This window comes from Neodiprion virginianus, chromosome 7 (assembly GCF_021901495.1).
Source record: "Neodiprion virginianus isolate iyNeoVirg1 chromosome 7, iyNeoVirg1.1, whole genome shotgun sequence".
Taxonomy (NCBI): domain Eukaryota; kingdom Metazoa; phylum Arthropoda; class Insecta; order Hymenoptera; family Diprionidae; genus Neodiprion; species Neodiprion virginianus.
Genome location: NC_060883.1, coordinates 3,917,240 through 3,934,240, shown reverse-complemented (window position 1 = coordinate 3,934,240; position 17,001 = coordinate 3,917,240). Strand labels below are relative to the sequence as shown.

Genomic DNA, 17,001 nt, shown 5'->3' with positions numbered 1-17,001 from the left:
CCTCTCACTACAACTATTAAACGTGTGACCTTGTAGAAAAAAAAAAAAAAAAAAACAAACAATTAGGCTCTTTTTTGGACCAATCTAATATACGTTACTTGTAAAAGATTCGTCTTCTTTCCTTTTGATTCTGTTTCCACGTCTCAAGACAAGAATTATACGAGTGTAAAAATTATCTGAAAAGTGTGCACTCTTCGAAGTTTCCTGCAAAAGATGAGGCGCACGGAAATTTGAAAAAAAAGGCCACTCGAAACAGGTATATATTATATATACCTATATATGTGAAATATGAATGTAAGAGTAGTCGAGATTCGTTATCGGTCCAATTAGGAAATATAATCGAGCGATGAATTAAAAAAATTTCTCCCCGCAATTCACCGCCCCGTTGAAACCGCTGAAAAGTAGTTATAAATTATTTACGGTTCAATCATTCCGATGAATCGAAGAACGCGTAATTTCTTGCTCGTAGAGCCGTGCCAAATTAATAACCATCCAAAGTTCACCGAGACTATTTTTTTTTTTTTTTTTTTTATATCGTCTTTTTCTTCTCTTTCTTTCTTACACTCGGCGTATTTTATCACAATTCAAGTTTCTCTTCACTTTTCTCCATTATCGCGTTCTTCTCATTCTCATTCTCATAGTTTTCGTTAAATAATAATTAACGATGTTGTCTCAACCAAAAGAGAGAATCGCGGTACGGTTTGAATTCGTAACACGAGTTTTCAAAATATTAAGAACAAATCGCAGATATTTAACATCGTCAATTTATCGAGTTTTCACGATAAACAGTCTCTTTCATTTTCACTTATATTTTTTTCATTTCTATTCATTGAACGCTCGTCTTATTTAATAAATCGCAGACAATTCATGACGATTTATTTAAATTCGACGAATCACTTTTTTTTTCACTCACATTTACAGAAAATCTAAAGAGAAATAAAACGTCTCCAGTTCGGAATCATTGCTTTGGCATTCGAGCTGTTAGATGAAGTCAAATTGATTCCAGAAATTCTTGGCATCTTACCAACGTGTTTTATTTTGCTAGTAAAATTGGCAAGTAATGAAAATCGTTAACATTACTCGACCATCTGTTGATTTTCTACTATTTCTGTGACTCACCGTACTTATGTTTACACGTATTTACACATGCGTGTCTTCGCACAGTGAAGTTGTGAAAAACTGCATTTGAAAACATTTTTCCTGCGTAAATTTAATAATAACAATAATAATTATTATTATTATCAGAGTCGCGTTGCATTCTACCCAAAAAATATAGTAGAAAGCATATTTTTTAAGTCAATTTGGGCAAAGTAACTTTGAATGAGGAATTGAAATTTCTGTAATGCACGTTTTTATAATTGCAGATTGATTCAAGTGACTCGAGTCAACTTCGAATGAGATCGCGTGATTTGAGTGATGTCAGGTGGATTTATGCAATTTTGCGTGATCTAAAGTTCTTGGATTCGTTTACAAGTAAATTTGCACGAATGGACTTTAATATATAAGTAAAATAAAGTAAGCTTATTCAAGTTAAATTCAAGTCAATTAAAACAGCTTATTTTGTATGTATTTACTTTTTCGAAAAATTTGACGTGATTTATTCGCCGAATTCAATTGAATAACTCTGTTTTGGTCGACTTAATGAAATCCATGTAAAAAGATGTGATTAGAAATCAGTCCAAGCTGTGTCTTGACTTGACTTTGAACGAATGAATTATTTCACAGGATTAAACGCGACTTGACCTAAGCTTGAATCGTTTATCACATCACAACGTTTCGAGCACAATCGTAAAATGACTGTACCGTGACAAGCAAGTGAAAAATTTAGGCCGCTACGATTCGATATCGAAAGTTTCAACCCCTGAAATGTCCCCCACATCGTCCCCCTCTCTAATCACATCCATCAATGATTCCAGCGATTATAATTTAGGCATCGCGATGACGTCCGGGCGAAAAAACAGTTGAAAATAAAAAACGCTACGACGTAAAATTGAGTAGCTTTGAACACCCGACGTATCATCGAGTATCCGTTGGTCTGCATGAGTCCTGCAGGGACAAAGACCGAGGGTAATCCAGGACGTGTAATAAGTCATGCGCTTCGACGACACGCATTAACCCCGGACATCGTTTTGCCTAGGCGTGAAGGTAGCCACGGAGAGCGGACAGACTTGTGTCTCACTTGTACACACTCTCACACACAAGCACAGATTGTCTATGTAAATGTAACGCAGCGCTTACAGGAGGCTCGTAAATTTATAAGCCGAAGTACACCGGCCGAGCTTACTGACCCGGGCCGGATATCAAATTTGAATAATATTTCACTTACTCGGATAGGTGGGGAGGCCCCGTTGCGTCTCACGTGGAATATCGTTTTACTTTTCCCTCTCGTCGAGACACAAAGAGACATTTTCATCATCTACCTAGAACTATATTTTTCGATTGTGGTAAAAAATTAAAATAATCAACGACCGAGCGGTAACCGGAACCAAAAATTTCTCTCGGTGTAAGTGTGCCGGTTGTTGACACGTTTTCCAACGTAATTCTCATTCCATATCATTATAACAAAGATTAAAATTAAATCTTAAACGCTTTCGTCAATCGCAAAATTTTCCTTCGTCGCATTTTTCTTTCGACGAAAAAATAAGTTGGAACAATACCGGGGTGTTAATTTATATATCAGGTGTATAAATAAAATGTATAAATATGAAAACTTATCATAAACAGCCCGTTTAAGATTTCACCGTTTCGATTTCTATTTCTATAGATTATATCGACAGTGTCAATAACCGCTACAATTACCTTAGTCACTAATATTTTTAAAAGCTTCTTCTAGTAAAACTATCAGACATTGCAAGATACTTTCGAGGACTGACCTAACCTAACCTAACCTTCAACCATCCAAGTGTTTAGTCGACATTTGCACAAGTGTGTCATCCAGTTCCGACTTCTAAGTATCGTTGACTTCTAAGTATCGTTGTATCTCCAAGACTATTGATCTGATTGTAACGAAATATGGTTTAAAATTTGGTCAGAACTTGTAGCTACATACGTAGACGAAGAGAAAAGGATGAAAATTGGATTAGAAGAATGAAAGAAATGAAAAAGAGATGGAGAGAGAGGCAGAGAAGATATTGTAATCTTTAGATTAATCGTCAATGTTCTCCGCCCCTTTCATTTCTTGTCTTTCAGTTTATTTCACCGCATTTTTCATCCCCTCGGATAGCGATTTTATTTTTATTTTTATTTTTTTTTTGTTTCTATCTATTTTTTTCTAATTTTTTTTTCCCATTTTTGTTTTCATCTTTACAATGTTTTTGTTCCTTTTTCATTCCTCCTCGCGTATCCGCCCTTCTCCTCCTTTCTCCGGCTTTCCCTCTGTCATCGCTGGTTCCCCCTTTCTTATTGTACGTATGTAGGGCTCTCCCACTGTGAGGGGGATGGAGCCCAAGGGTGCGGGAATACGACGGGCTGGTTGACCGTTTTGTATGGTAATTTTATCGATGATTTGTCTCGCCTCCCGCCGTTCCAAACCCTCTTTTATTTATTTATTTTCTTATTTATTTTATTTCATTTCTTTTCTCCTTTACGCTTTACTTTTTTCTCAATTCCGCGCGAAGACTGCGGAATTCTTTCTTAAACTTGTTCGCGGTACGTTTTTAGACGGGCTCGTTGGTGAGAAAAAGGAAAATCTTTACCAGGGATAAAGACGCTTTAATTATCAGATTCAACATTAAAGTGAGATCAGAATCGTTAATGAAGGGAGTTTCAAATTTGAGCGAACATAATTTTTAGGAATATTTAATTTTCCTTACCCTATTAAACATGACAATTATTGATTATTTTCACCAGTTAGAAATTGATGATTTGGAAAATCTGTCGCCTCGATAGTGCTAAATATGAGGTAATAAGTTTATAGAATGAAGTGCCGTAAGTATAATTGAAGATTCAGCGAAGGATCTGAAATTCGAATAATGGAAATCTGTCAATTTTATTTCAGGAATTTAGATAAAATCAACTCGCGAAAAGTATGAAGTCGATGAAACCGCGGAAGTTTTTTTTATCAGGTATATGAAATTCTTTGATGTTCGTGAGATAATTGACAGTTGAAAAAAAGTTTTGCTGCCTTAGATTTTCGGGAAAAAAAAAATTTCTAAACTTTTTCAACAGAGACCAACTAAATCGAGAGATGTAAATACCGAAAACAAAATTTCGATATCCTAAAATATTTTCAAGAAAAAGTACCAGGAATTTCAAGAAACGCTGACAACACTACAATTTTTTGGTTTCTATTCAATTTTTAATCAAAAACGGTATTCAACAAAAGGTGAAAAGGTGAAGATCCAAAAAATTGACAATTTCAAACGAAGATAAATTCAAACTTTACATAACATCTTGAAATTCTAAAACCTGACATGTTCATAAGATATATAATACATTCATTGATGATTAAAAAGAGGAAAAAATAAATAAAAATTCGAAACCATCAAGTTTTCAATTTTCTTCGACATCCAATGCGAAATTCGACTTATGATCCGTTCAAATTTCAATCATATCAAGACAGTTTCATCAAAATAGGTAGTAAAAGCTTCTCTCTCTCGCTCTCTCTCTCTCTCTCTCTCTCTCTCTCTCTCTCTCTCTCTCTCTCTCTCTCTCTCTCTCTCTTTCTGTTTCTGTCTCGGCTTTCCATGTGTCTCCATACATCTCTTTCTCTCTCTCTCTAACTCTCTTTGGTGGGGTTCAAACCAGGTTGAAAGTGCACGAGTTGGCAGCGGAACCGGGCACTGGAGTCGTTATAATAACCACCGGTATCCGTGTATAAATCAAAGAGCTGAAATGTCTGTTATAGGTGGAAGGTATACGTATACCTATAATATTACAAGGCTGTTAGGTAACGAGGTAATCAAAAGCCCGGCATGTAGCAGCGGCAGTAGCAGCTAGAACTCGACTATAGATATCCATATTATACACTGCGTGGCGCGGATTTAGCTACTCCAAAACTCGCTAATTATTACCGCTGTTTGAACTACAGACCAAAATCGGTACGTAACAGCTGCGGTTACTGAGACTGCAGGCCACTATCAAAATTCAACCGAAGAATTGTTGAAATGCACGAAACGTGCACTGAGTATTTCGAGAATATCGTTGTCACTTTACTCTTCGATTATTTCCTGTTCTCAAAATGAACATAGGCAGAAATTATCGCCTGTTTGTAATGGTAATCAGTAAATTACAAATATCTGTAATTTGCAGTCGGGAGGACAGTTGAACACAAATTATATTTGTAGCCCGTAATTTGAAATGAATCAATACCGAAATTATCGTCTGTTTGAAACAGTAATCGGTAAATTACAAATTACAAATTACAAATATGTGTAATTTGTAGTCGAGAGGACGGTTGAACTATGAGATTGTATTTGTAGCTCGTAATTTGAAATGAATCAATGCAGAAATTGTCGCCTGTTTGGAACGGTAACCGGTAAATTACAAATTGTAAATTACAAATTGCAAATTACAAATGTGTGTAATTTGTAGTCGAGGGGACAGTTGAACACAAATAATATTAGTATCACGTAATTTAAGATACACGAAAACCAAATTTTGTCTGTATTTTGTAATAAGAAAAACTAAAATACAAACCACACTGTATTTTGCAATCAGAACAAAATAAAATAGAAACTATTCTTCCGACCGATGCTGATGGGCGGTAGTTGGGGAAAAAATGAAAAAATACATTTGCGAATAATTGTAATTAAAGAGAAATGAAATCAAAATCAGATTTTTATTTTGTAATTAACGAAAATAACATACAAATTGAATATTATTTTTCGATTAGAACGAAACGAAATACAAATTGTGATTCTCACGTCGGCAAGTGATTGGAAAAATAAAATTTCATCACATTTACGATCAATTGTAATTAAAGATACGTGAAAACGGAATTAAATTTGTATTTTGTAGTTTGGGGGAAAGAAACGAAACCGCTAAATACATTTTATTCTGCGATTGGAAAGAAATAAAGTACGAATCATGTTTCTCTTATTGGACGGTAGTTATGAGAAAATCGAGTGAGAAGATTATCCGGTAAAATATTTATTGCCATCGCAAAGTTTTGGAAAGAAAAACAAAAAACTTTCTCTAACTGGAACTATTGGACTAATCGTGAACTAACAAAAATACTCTGTCGGATCTTCGAAATAGTGTTTCTTTAAATAATTGATCGGTTTCCTGATTAAGACGGAGTCAAGATCGACGCCTTGTTTGAAATGTGAACCTTCACTGCTTACATCTAATCGCGCTGAGCATAAGAAACGATTCCGTCGATTATTTGGATTCTCAAGAACTGGAATTTTCAGCTGTCAATCCGCAAGGGATCGAAAATATACAAAAACTTTTCTAATCAGTCAATTATCCCATAAACTTTTATTTTTTTTTTTATTTTTTACAGATTCAAAAACACTACGCAAAACGACTCGGGTATTTTAATTCTTGTGACAATTTTATTAGTAATTTACAAGATTCAAAAAAGAACAAAGTAATTCAAAGAAATGATATAATTGAATAATATTTTACCATTCGTTCAATGATTTGGACGAAAATTGAAACGAGTTTGGAACATTTTTTTTTTTTTTTTTCAACGCTTTTCATCGCTCAAATAATTATAATTGAAAAATTGAAATATACATCAAAGACGCTGCAGGTTCTAATGCGGGGTGAATATGGCCGCAGACGGAGTAAATGTCGGGACGGTTTTGCGGGGGGAGGGAGGGTTGATAACTCAATTATAAAAGTTAGAATTACTTCTTGGGCTGTATGCCGTAGGATAATCATGGCAGGTGAAAAGTTTCCGGCTCGCCGGAGCGAACATTTGAGTTTCAATTTAACTGGACAAATATATTATTTAGAACGTCAAGAGTTCTTGAGTACTGTTAATGTATCAAGGTGCCGTTAAAATAATGAAGAACAATCGCGGCCGGAAAATTACTCCGCATCGTTTTACCCGCGGAAATGTTAAACATGTAATATAATTCAGTATCGGAAGGTATTAACGAGCATTAATGAATTTGCACGAATAGCAGGTGTGGAAAGTGAAAAAATCAGATTTTTAGATTCGGTGTTTATCTTTTAAGTGTTTTTGAATAATTTAATATACGATCAAATTCATTTTTTAGTCGAGATTTGTTGGATTTCTAGAAGAACCTTCCAATTTTCAATCCAAGCATAGCTTCGGTAATAATTGATAACCGAGCATTATTTGTCCCAGTTGAAGTTTCAAATTGATTTTGAAAATCTTTCAACTATTCGACGAAGAATTTTTTCACAAAGAAATATTCAATTTTCAACAGCTTACTATGAAATTGTCTTGAAAACTTTGCGTCAGTGTTAAACTTGCAGCAAAAATAATCTCGAAGTCGCAATGTTTTCTGACGAACGATTCTTTTCAAATGCGATGTTGCGATTTTGGAACGATTACTATTCCGGGTCATCAAGACTTGCTAACGGATCGTTACAAAAATCTTTCGACCGATTTTACGTAGTTTAAGTAAGCAGTTAAGTACATGGGATGTTTATTTATTTTAACCACTATCCTCAGTCATCGGTTTAGTGTTCTGTTTATTTTAGTAGATTTCACGACTCAGGCCAGCAGAATCGACCGGATTTTCATAGCGAATACACTGAATTTACATTCTCAGATGGTACGAATTAGTCACGCTTAGAATAGAATAAACCATTTATGAAATTTCTACAAATTCCAGTCCGAATAATAAAATTTGCCCAAACTTTACACGACTTGATAAACAAGTTTTTTCAAAAATGTGTATATATACATGGAATCTTACGGAAAAAGAAAAGTTTTATAATCGAGGTTTAGCCGAGGTTTCTCTGAATAAAACTAGAAACAAGCCGGAAAAAAGGAAAGCGTTTTTCGATCTGTCCGGCAAACCTTCGCGATGATTTCGAAAACAGCCGAGTGATAAATCTGAAACTGATAGGACTCGACAGGCACATGAAAGAGTTTGGAAAGATGTATGGGAATTTTTTATTTTTTTTTGCCAAAGACAGAAAATTGATAAATTATTTTAAAAATAAGTGTATCATCTGGGAAAACATAATCGTTTATTTATAAAAAAAAAGTATATGATTATTGGTAAAAGATTGAGAATCGATTCATTTCCGGTACAACTGGAAGTTCAAATTTAACGAAATTTGGAAATTTTTTATGCCCATCATTTGATTGTAAAATCATCCAATTTTTACATTTTTTCATCCAGTCATTTCCGTGATTATCGCGTGAATTTGTCAAACAGACCGATTTGGCAGACCGATATTTTTTCTAAAAATCTTTTTTTCCAGATTCCAGATTTTCGAAAACATGAAGATTAGTTAAAATTAGGAAAAGTAACCGGTTCTTTTCTTGCATCGCCAAAGGTGACGAAGAGTAGGAAATTTCCAAAAATTTCCAAAAAAACTTTATCACGCGGTACATTTTCCAAGTTCTTCGGCCAGCTTTCACAGAGAATGTTAAAATTTCGATTTCGGTATCGCCTCGCATACGAATAACGCGGGGTGTCCAGGGTGCATGGAGATCATAAAGGGTGTTTAAGGGACGGGGGTTGACCGCAGGAGCAGCGTGTTGCAGCGATCACGGCTCTCCGGAAAGCCACAATTATCACTACGTGTCGAGGACGCGTCGCATCGTTCATAGCCGGTGGGCAGAGGAAACGAATGCGTGACGTGGTGGAATTGAGGGATGGTTGAGGGTGGAGGGCGAGGGGCGTAATGCTGATTGTGGAATTGTGATGCAGATACGCGAATTTCTATCCGCGGCATGATTTGCCCGTCCGCTCTGCAGGGACCCGGACCAACCCCGCTTCTGCATCATCTGCGTCGTGTCGCGTCTCTTTTCCTCGTGTTCGATGCGCGCCGATATCCCCCCAGGGTTGTCCTCCCACCCCCTCGCCCCCCATTCCACCCCTTGGAAGGCTTCGCTGTAAACATGGGTGAAAAAAGTTTAATCTAGTCCGGTGAAAACCGCAGGAAATTTGTACCTTAATTTACAGTTGTGTGCATTTATAGGTATGTAGGGGCAGGGGGGAGGGGGGGGGCAAAATCGGGTACCCGAAAAATTTCGTGAATGGTCAAAAATTACATCTAGCATCGTTTTACACTAAAAAGCTAAAAAAACAAACATTTGTATACTTTTTGCGAAAAAATACAAATAAAAGAAATGGAAATAACAAGAAGAAACTTTTTTAAAATGATGTTGAGAGTAAATTTTAATACTAACGTTGATTTAAAAAGTAATTATTACACATATTTTATTTACTTGAAAAAAAAAAAAAAAAAAACACTTTTTTCAGGGGTACCCCATTTTGCCCGCGAAAATTAATTTTTTTTTCTTACTGGAAATCGAAAATTGACATTATTTACGGTGTTTGCAACTAAAAAAAAAGAAAATTCAACATATTTACGTTCACAAAATTTTAGTATATCCTTAAGTACCCCGTTTTTTGCCCCCCCTTCCCCTATATTTATAGGTTTTTTAAATTATTGATCGTTGAGGTTATATATTAAAACTGATTCGTCGAAAAATTGTTCATGGTAAAATATCGTTCTCCTTTTATTGATCGTTTACAAGGTGCAACGTTTCGATCGGCTACGGCCAATCATAAACAGGACAATTTGCAATAATCGCTTCGTCCTGACACGGCGAGATGTTAAGTTCACGAGATGGTAAACAATTTTATAGTTATTAATTGTTAACTAGGCATGGAATGCCCTGTATATGCACATTCGTATAGTTATTTAGACATACTTTGCATAGCTACACGCGAGCTTCGATGCGGATTATCTCTTGATCGCCTTTTGCTAATAAAATATGCGGCGCAAGATTCGCGGACGATAATTTTGTAAACGATGAGAAAAACAGCAACGCGTGTCAGGTGAAACGGAAGTTTAATCGTAGCTTCGGTTTTATATTTTATATTACTTTTGTTCAATCTTTTTTTTCTCTATTTCATGTTTTCACCGTGCGTGGGTGTAATAAATTATAACATGTGGCACGGGTCAGGATTATTCGCTATTTTAGCTTCAGGATAATTGAAGAGGAAAATTAAAACAGGCTGTGAGTAACGTTTTTTTTTTTTTAACTGGCAGCTTTTTTTAATGCCAGTCTACGATTATCTAGCGGTTTTCATCTCACTGTTTACGTAATCTTGAAATTCTATAATATCCGTAAGATCTCGGAAGGTTTGCTGAAAATTAAAATCAATATCATCGAAATATGATTAAATTGTCGCTCGGAATCTTATCGAATACAGTGAAAAAGAAAAGAGATTCTCTGAAATCCACTTGAAATACATCTCAACGAATTATTATGAAATATGATAGAATTTTGTGAAATTGTCTTCAAGTATAGTTATAATCACTTGAAATACCACGAAATTCATATAAAACTTGTGACGAAATCTATCCAATTCATTATACACGAAATAATTTTAATTTCGTGTAAAAGTTTCCTCGTTAAATTTTCCAAATGCGCAATTTTCTTTCCTCTTTTTTCAAACAATATTCAAACGTTTCTTTAACTTGCTTTATAGAAACAATTTCCTTTCTTATTTCATTTTCTTCGATCCCGAATTAAAATTTTTCGTGTTAGGGATTCTTACAAAAAAAAAAAAAAAATTACAAATCGAATACAATACAATATTAATACATACATCTAGATGTAGAATTTCTGACGGCAAAAATAAATAAATAATAATGTACATTCAGAGAATGAAAAGAGTAACAAAAATGCTCGTCGAAACATTTCCCCCAGAGTTACAGTTTAACGTGTACTACGATCCAAAGTATTAAAACTGCAATAAAAACTCTCAAATTAAGTGAAAAATTTTCAGGGGGTGGACAAATAAATACAAAAAAAAAAAAAAAAAAAACAACTTCTTGTCTTCGGAGCCGAATTTGCACAGGAGCGCTGATCAAATCTTTAAATTAAGCGCGGATGCAAAAATCTTGAGGGTCTTCATCGATTTGACCAAATCTGGAAATCGGAAATCGAATCGAGAGTTGGACGTTACGTAATATATTCACGGCTGAGGTCTGACTTGACTCGCTTTAAATACTCGTGAGTTGTCAGCGAAGATCGCGACATTCCGGTAGATTCTTGGCGACGCTTTCTCTCTCTCTCTCTCTCTCTCTCTCTCTCTCTCTCTCTCTCTCTCTCTCTCTCTCTCTCTCCGTGTTCCTGCTTTCACACACACTTTGTCCCGTGTTTTACGGTTTGGAAGGGATAAGCTTAGTCCGGGATTCTACGGCTTATTTGTTTCACCGGGGCTTCTAAAAATATTATGACGAATACTTCGAAGAGCTGGGCCTCGTGGAAGGCGCCTCTCTGGTGCCGGCGCTTCCTTCACATTTCGGCCTCGATCACGATCGTCAAGAGGTTAAGGAATTCTTAGTTAGACTTCCGTCGCTCCCGTTCATACAACAGCCAATTAAATTTGACGCATCAACGTTTTCAAGGCTCTCCGACCCCAAAGGCACTACCAAATTTTCGTCTATTCTAGTTCATCCTTAGTTTTCCGGTCTCTTTCAACCCTCGAATACCTTACTCGCTTAGTCTTGAACACGACGTTCATTATTACAGATGTCCCGGCTTTGAAACAAGATGTAGGAATGTTTTTTTTTTTTCTTTTTTAAACTTTGTAACGCGACTTTAAACCCTTCGTCTTTTTTTTTTATCTCAGATTTTAGCGTCGGAAAAACTACTTTAACAAATATCGAATGATATTTCTATGCAGAATTTATCGACTGGCAAAAAGCTTCAAAACTTCAATTGATGTTAAATTCTAAAACAACGTCTTGATTCATTCGAACAAGATTTTAACAAAATATCGATTATCTCATGATAATGTTTCATATTTTTTTTCTATAGTTTGCGAATTCAGGTTACGAAATTGTAGTTAAAAATTTTTCCGAAAGCCGATAATACTCGCAATTCTAGATTAATTTTCAATACAAAATCTGGTTTGAAATCTATTGTGTTTAATTTAAATTTTGTAACAATTTTATTTATTGTTTTTTTTTTTTTTTTATTTAGATGAATTGTTAACTAATTCTGAAACTGTGTATTAAAAATGAGGAGATTCGGTATAGAAAAAGAATCCTCATCATTGGAATAAAATTTACGTAAAGTCAATTCTCAAACGGCTGATGAGAAGAAAATATCGAGTTACCGAACTTGGGAAATTTGTTGGTTGCAAAAAATTGCAAACTTTCCTTTTGTTTCCACCACGCTAGTTTTTATTCCTTTGTATCAAGCCTTTTTTTTTTTTTTTTTTTTTGCTTCGTTCAGGCGGAGTATAATTTGTAATTCTGATATCCTATTATCGTGTGAATATATTCTTCACCGTGAGTGTAAGAGAAAGCTTCAAAAGCGGGTTGAAGGATCTCTAACTTGTTGCAGGACGGGCATCGCACGCCTTCCGGCAAAAGCAGCGAAAGAAAGAAAGAAAGAAAGAAAGAAAGAAAGAAAGAAAGAATAAAGCTCGCTGCTCCAAGCGAGAAAAAAACTTTCCCCTCCCTCCCTCCCTCGCCCTGTCTCCTTCATCACCCTACCGCCAAAGCAGGAATCATATTTTACCGTGAGACAGGGGGAATCTCACTACCAAAGTTAGCCGGGCAGTTAATCTCACCAAGCTTTTTTTCGTCGAGATAAATCGAGGGCCAAATAAGAAATGACAAATCGTGCGAACCGCGAGAAGTCATTATACGTTTAACCTCATATGCAAAATTATGGTAAAACTGCGTTCGTACGCTAACGATGCTCGTGAGTTGAAAAATTGTCAATTTTTAACAGGAATGATCGATTTTTCCCAGCTTTTAAAGGTTCATATTTTTTATTCAATTTTTTATTCAACTTATAAAAATTATAAAATTATGGAACGAATTTACGGTTATAGCGAAATAGACGAAGCTATTTTTTTTTAAATCGATGTAACGTGACGACGCAGTACTCGAGACTTGATTTATTCTATTCGGTGCAGGAAAAGTAAACTTGACTTGTTTGATTTATGCCTTACACTTCACACCGACTGTGTATAATACTGATGTCACATCGGGGTCGTTGGAGACCCCAAATGAAAGAAAAATCATTGCGTAGAAACGGAGATCTCGATTCGAAGAACTTGAAAAAGTTCTGGGATACTCTTCGATTACGATATTTCAAGGTAAATTAGTCATATTTGACAAAATGAAATTTTGAGTGTGAGAAAAAAAAAAAATACCGGAAAATGGATCATTCCACTCCAAAAATCATAACTCACTTAATTTTCTATATTTAGAGCTTAAAATTGACTGAGTAATTATCGAGACACAGATGTTTAAGAAAAAAATATATGAAGATACCGCACGATGAAAAAACAAAAGATATTTGTTCAAGTGAGTGAAGTTGAATTTTTGAAAAAAAAAAAAAAAAAAAAAACAGAAAGGATTAATGAATTTCATTATTCGTCTTGGATCAAATCAGATTATTTTTTATGTGTTTCAAACGGAATCTTCGGTGAACATGTTACGAACACGTAACAAATCATTGAGTGATAAAATACACAGATATAAAAATATAAGAGTTGTAGGTTTTTTCAACATTTTGATGCGATCTTTAGCTCGGCTGGGACAATAAACTGCCCTCGGACAATTTTGGGAGGAGTGAAATTAGAAGCCTCGCCGTTGAGTGACGTCGTTATACCTGCGAGCAAGGCGCCACTCTAAGTTTGGCAGAAGCTATTAAATTCTACTGCTTATAATTACCTGCTGACAGATCCGATCGCGACTTGGTAACCTGGCCATTGCCCTGAAACCGTCGCTAATTCCTTCCGGAACAAGAAACCGACGTTTGTGAATAAGCTCGTTCCACGAACAGTTAGGATCGTGGGATATTATTAATTGAACGACCTTAAGGATGTATCGGCTATACGTTCTCAAACAAAAATGAATCTCGTCGACGATAGGAAATACTTTGCGATGAGATGAAAATTGGAAGAAAATCAACCGGAATAAAGACGATAAGAAAATATAATTTTATTGATAATAATTACCAGAGGTTGTCAATAAATTGTTCAAGCAAAACATTGCTCGACAAATTTTCAGGGAATGATTTCTTTTGTCATGTGAATTGAATTCGTTAATTTTTCTGAATTTACATAAATTTGTAAAGAATTTCGTCAATATTTTGAAAAATGAAAGAAATATCGTCAATTTTGGATACATTTTTGCCGAAACATTGTACGCTATAATTAGAAAGTTTCCGGGGCATTGAACGAATAGTTTCGTAAATAAAGCCTTTTCAAAGTTTCGAAACGGATAAATTAAAATAAATTCTTTAAAAATTCATGTGTATTTTAAAAAATCATCATGTTCATTTCACATGAAAAAAAAAGCCATTGCCTAAAAGTTTGTCGAACGATGTTTTATCGAAACAATCGAATGATATCCGTTGCGCATTATTATTATTCAAATTTAATTCTCTTATCGTATTTATTGTGTTTGATTTTTATCCGATTATTATCTTATCACAAAGTATTCAATATTGATGACGAAACTCAGTTTTTAACCATACGTCAAAAGTGAAATCTATCGCTTATAGATGACCAAAATTGAGGTACCAAAATTATAGATGAAACAGAATGGAAATACCGAAAAACAGAACAGCTTAGAATTTTAGCTGATAACCGATAACGATCTTTTAGTTTCAGAAACGAGTTTTAAGATTCTGAAATTAATTCTTTTCTCTCCGTATTTCTGTGGTTCTTTTTTTTTTTCTTATTCTCGTAACAACTTTGCACTCTAAATTTCAAGAGCCAATTCAGCCTTGAAATTCCTCATCGAAATCATTCAAACTTACATATTTATTTATTTATTTATTTATTAGCTTAAAGACGGGCAAGGTCTACTTACAACTAGTATAAGAATAGTTACCAAACAGGTTTGGTTGTTACAAAAATCGAAAATTAAAACTCAATACATACGTGTATAATACAGATTAGAAGTATTTCGTGATAATTAAACTTGATAAAATTTGGTGGGTAATTGAATTAACCTCGACATGTGAAGTAAGAAATAAGAAAGAAAAAAAAAATGAATCGTATACACGTTTCTCAGAACCGCGATCATAGATTAGCCCAATTACTTTGACGCTTTATTTCCACAATTGTTTATTTACTCAACAACAACCTACATAAAAATTCTTCGCGATCGTTAAGATCCTCGTAAATTTCTCGGAAAGCACGATGAGATGATCACACGAGCTTCTAGGTAGCGAAATTAAAAAAAAAACACTAATCAAACAATTACAATCATCAATTTGTTTTCAACCTCGTTAGCAATTCGCGTTGGACTTTTCGAGTCACGTGACTTAACTTATCCCTCTTCGCTTGCAATTAGATCGAGTAACTCCGTAACTATGCCGACGGTTAATTCCGGACTTACGGTTTACGCCTCTAACAATCAGAGAGAACTGCACCAGCCAATGACTATTCACTATCCGTGTTTACTAGCCCGGTTAGTTACCGTTTGGATCGGGTGTAGGTATACACCTCACGACTAGAATCGTCGAGCCACTGCCAGCCGCGTGTGTTGAAAGTTTTAACCACGTTTAGAGAGCCGGATCACAAACCCTGTACAACGGGAGAATCTCTTGAAACTTGAAAATCAACAGCGCATGCGCGAGATTTATCGGCTCTTCGCGCAGGCTGGCCATCCCGAGTTTTCAGCTGTCAAACTGTTTCTGCCAGCGATGAAATTGATGCGAATTTTCGAGGTTAGAATCTCAAATAATTGAGACAGTGACTCGGAAAGGTTCGGGAAGCGTTTGTTGTCGGGTCGGATAGTTGATTCTTCAAAGAACGGTAGGAATTCAATGCTTATGCTCTTTGAACATTCAAACGTACATATTTTTCGTACGTTGGCCCGCCTGCATCGCGGACAAGAATATCGCTGCGGGGAGATTTCGCCGACCAATGAGATTCAATTATTTGGCGCATGCGCGGTTGATTCTCAAGTTTCGAGAGATTGTCCCGGTATACGCTCTTGAATCACGGTAATAGACGATCTCACTTGCCAATATTCGGCAAGCTGGTGCAGCTTCGACTGTATCCTGATCGTCGATGATTAAAATAGCTTCTCTTCATACGATTTTCGTCGATGTATATGCAAACCGAAAACCAACGTCCGACCCTCACGATTTTGAATTTTGTCAAATTTTGTTTTTCTTCTGTAATTGTCCTAACTTTGAAACAGTGGCCTGAATTTTTCGCAGATTTTTCACTCTACTGTTAGTTAGTCATTTATAAATATTGAAAGCGATTTCAAGAGGAATCTTCTAAAAAAAATTTCAAATACTGTATTTTCTTTTCCAAACATTTCAAGACTGACACCCGATAGACCGATTATTATTACTATTATTTTCATATTTTATTTTATAGCCCTTTTAATTTTTTGGATTAACAAAAACATTGTTTAAGCGGTTTGAAAATTTTCAAAACATCTTCAAAACTTGTATTTTTCATGCGGAACATTTCTTGACCAATTTCACGTCGAATGTTTTGCAAAAGTTAGTAGTTTTGAAAAAATAGAAACACGCGGCAGAGAGGCTAGCTGTTTGAAAATAAGCTGGTATAATTAATCGTTTTGTGTAAAAGAATAAAGTATCATCGCAGGTGTAAAATAATACAGTACGCGCATAACTGCGGCGCATGGCAAGCGTGGGCAGAAATTAGCATCTCTTTGGCGTGTGTGCTTGGACGATTCTTGCACTTGCAGTTTCTCATGCAAATCGCGCGTCTTCTTCCCACTCTAGAGCCTATTGTTGAAACGGAAGTGAATTCGTCATTGGTGAAATAATGGCGTTATCGTGCCTTTCATTCGCTGCCACGTCGTCGCACGGTCGGAGAATTAAAAAAAGACTCTGTAAGTAAAATTTTTTGAAAATTGGCTACGAGTGTA

General features: G+C 35.5%; 2 protein-coding genes across 11 annotated transcripts in view; one reads left to right on the top strand and one right to left on the bottom strand.

Moving 5' to 3' along the window:
• The window catches only part of LOC124308606 (uncharacterized), a 157,035-nt gene that overhangs the window by 102,567 nt on the left and 37,467 nt on the right, over positions 1–17,001 (top strand). The window lies entirely within an intron of this gene.
• LOC124308604 (B-cell receptor CD22) overlaps positions 1–17,001 on the bottom strand; it is a 115,889-nt gene that overhangs the window by 96,801 nt on the left and 2,087 nt on the right. The gene's annotated exons all lie outside the window — the stretch shown is intronic.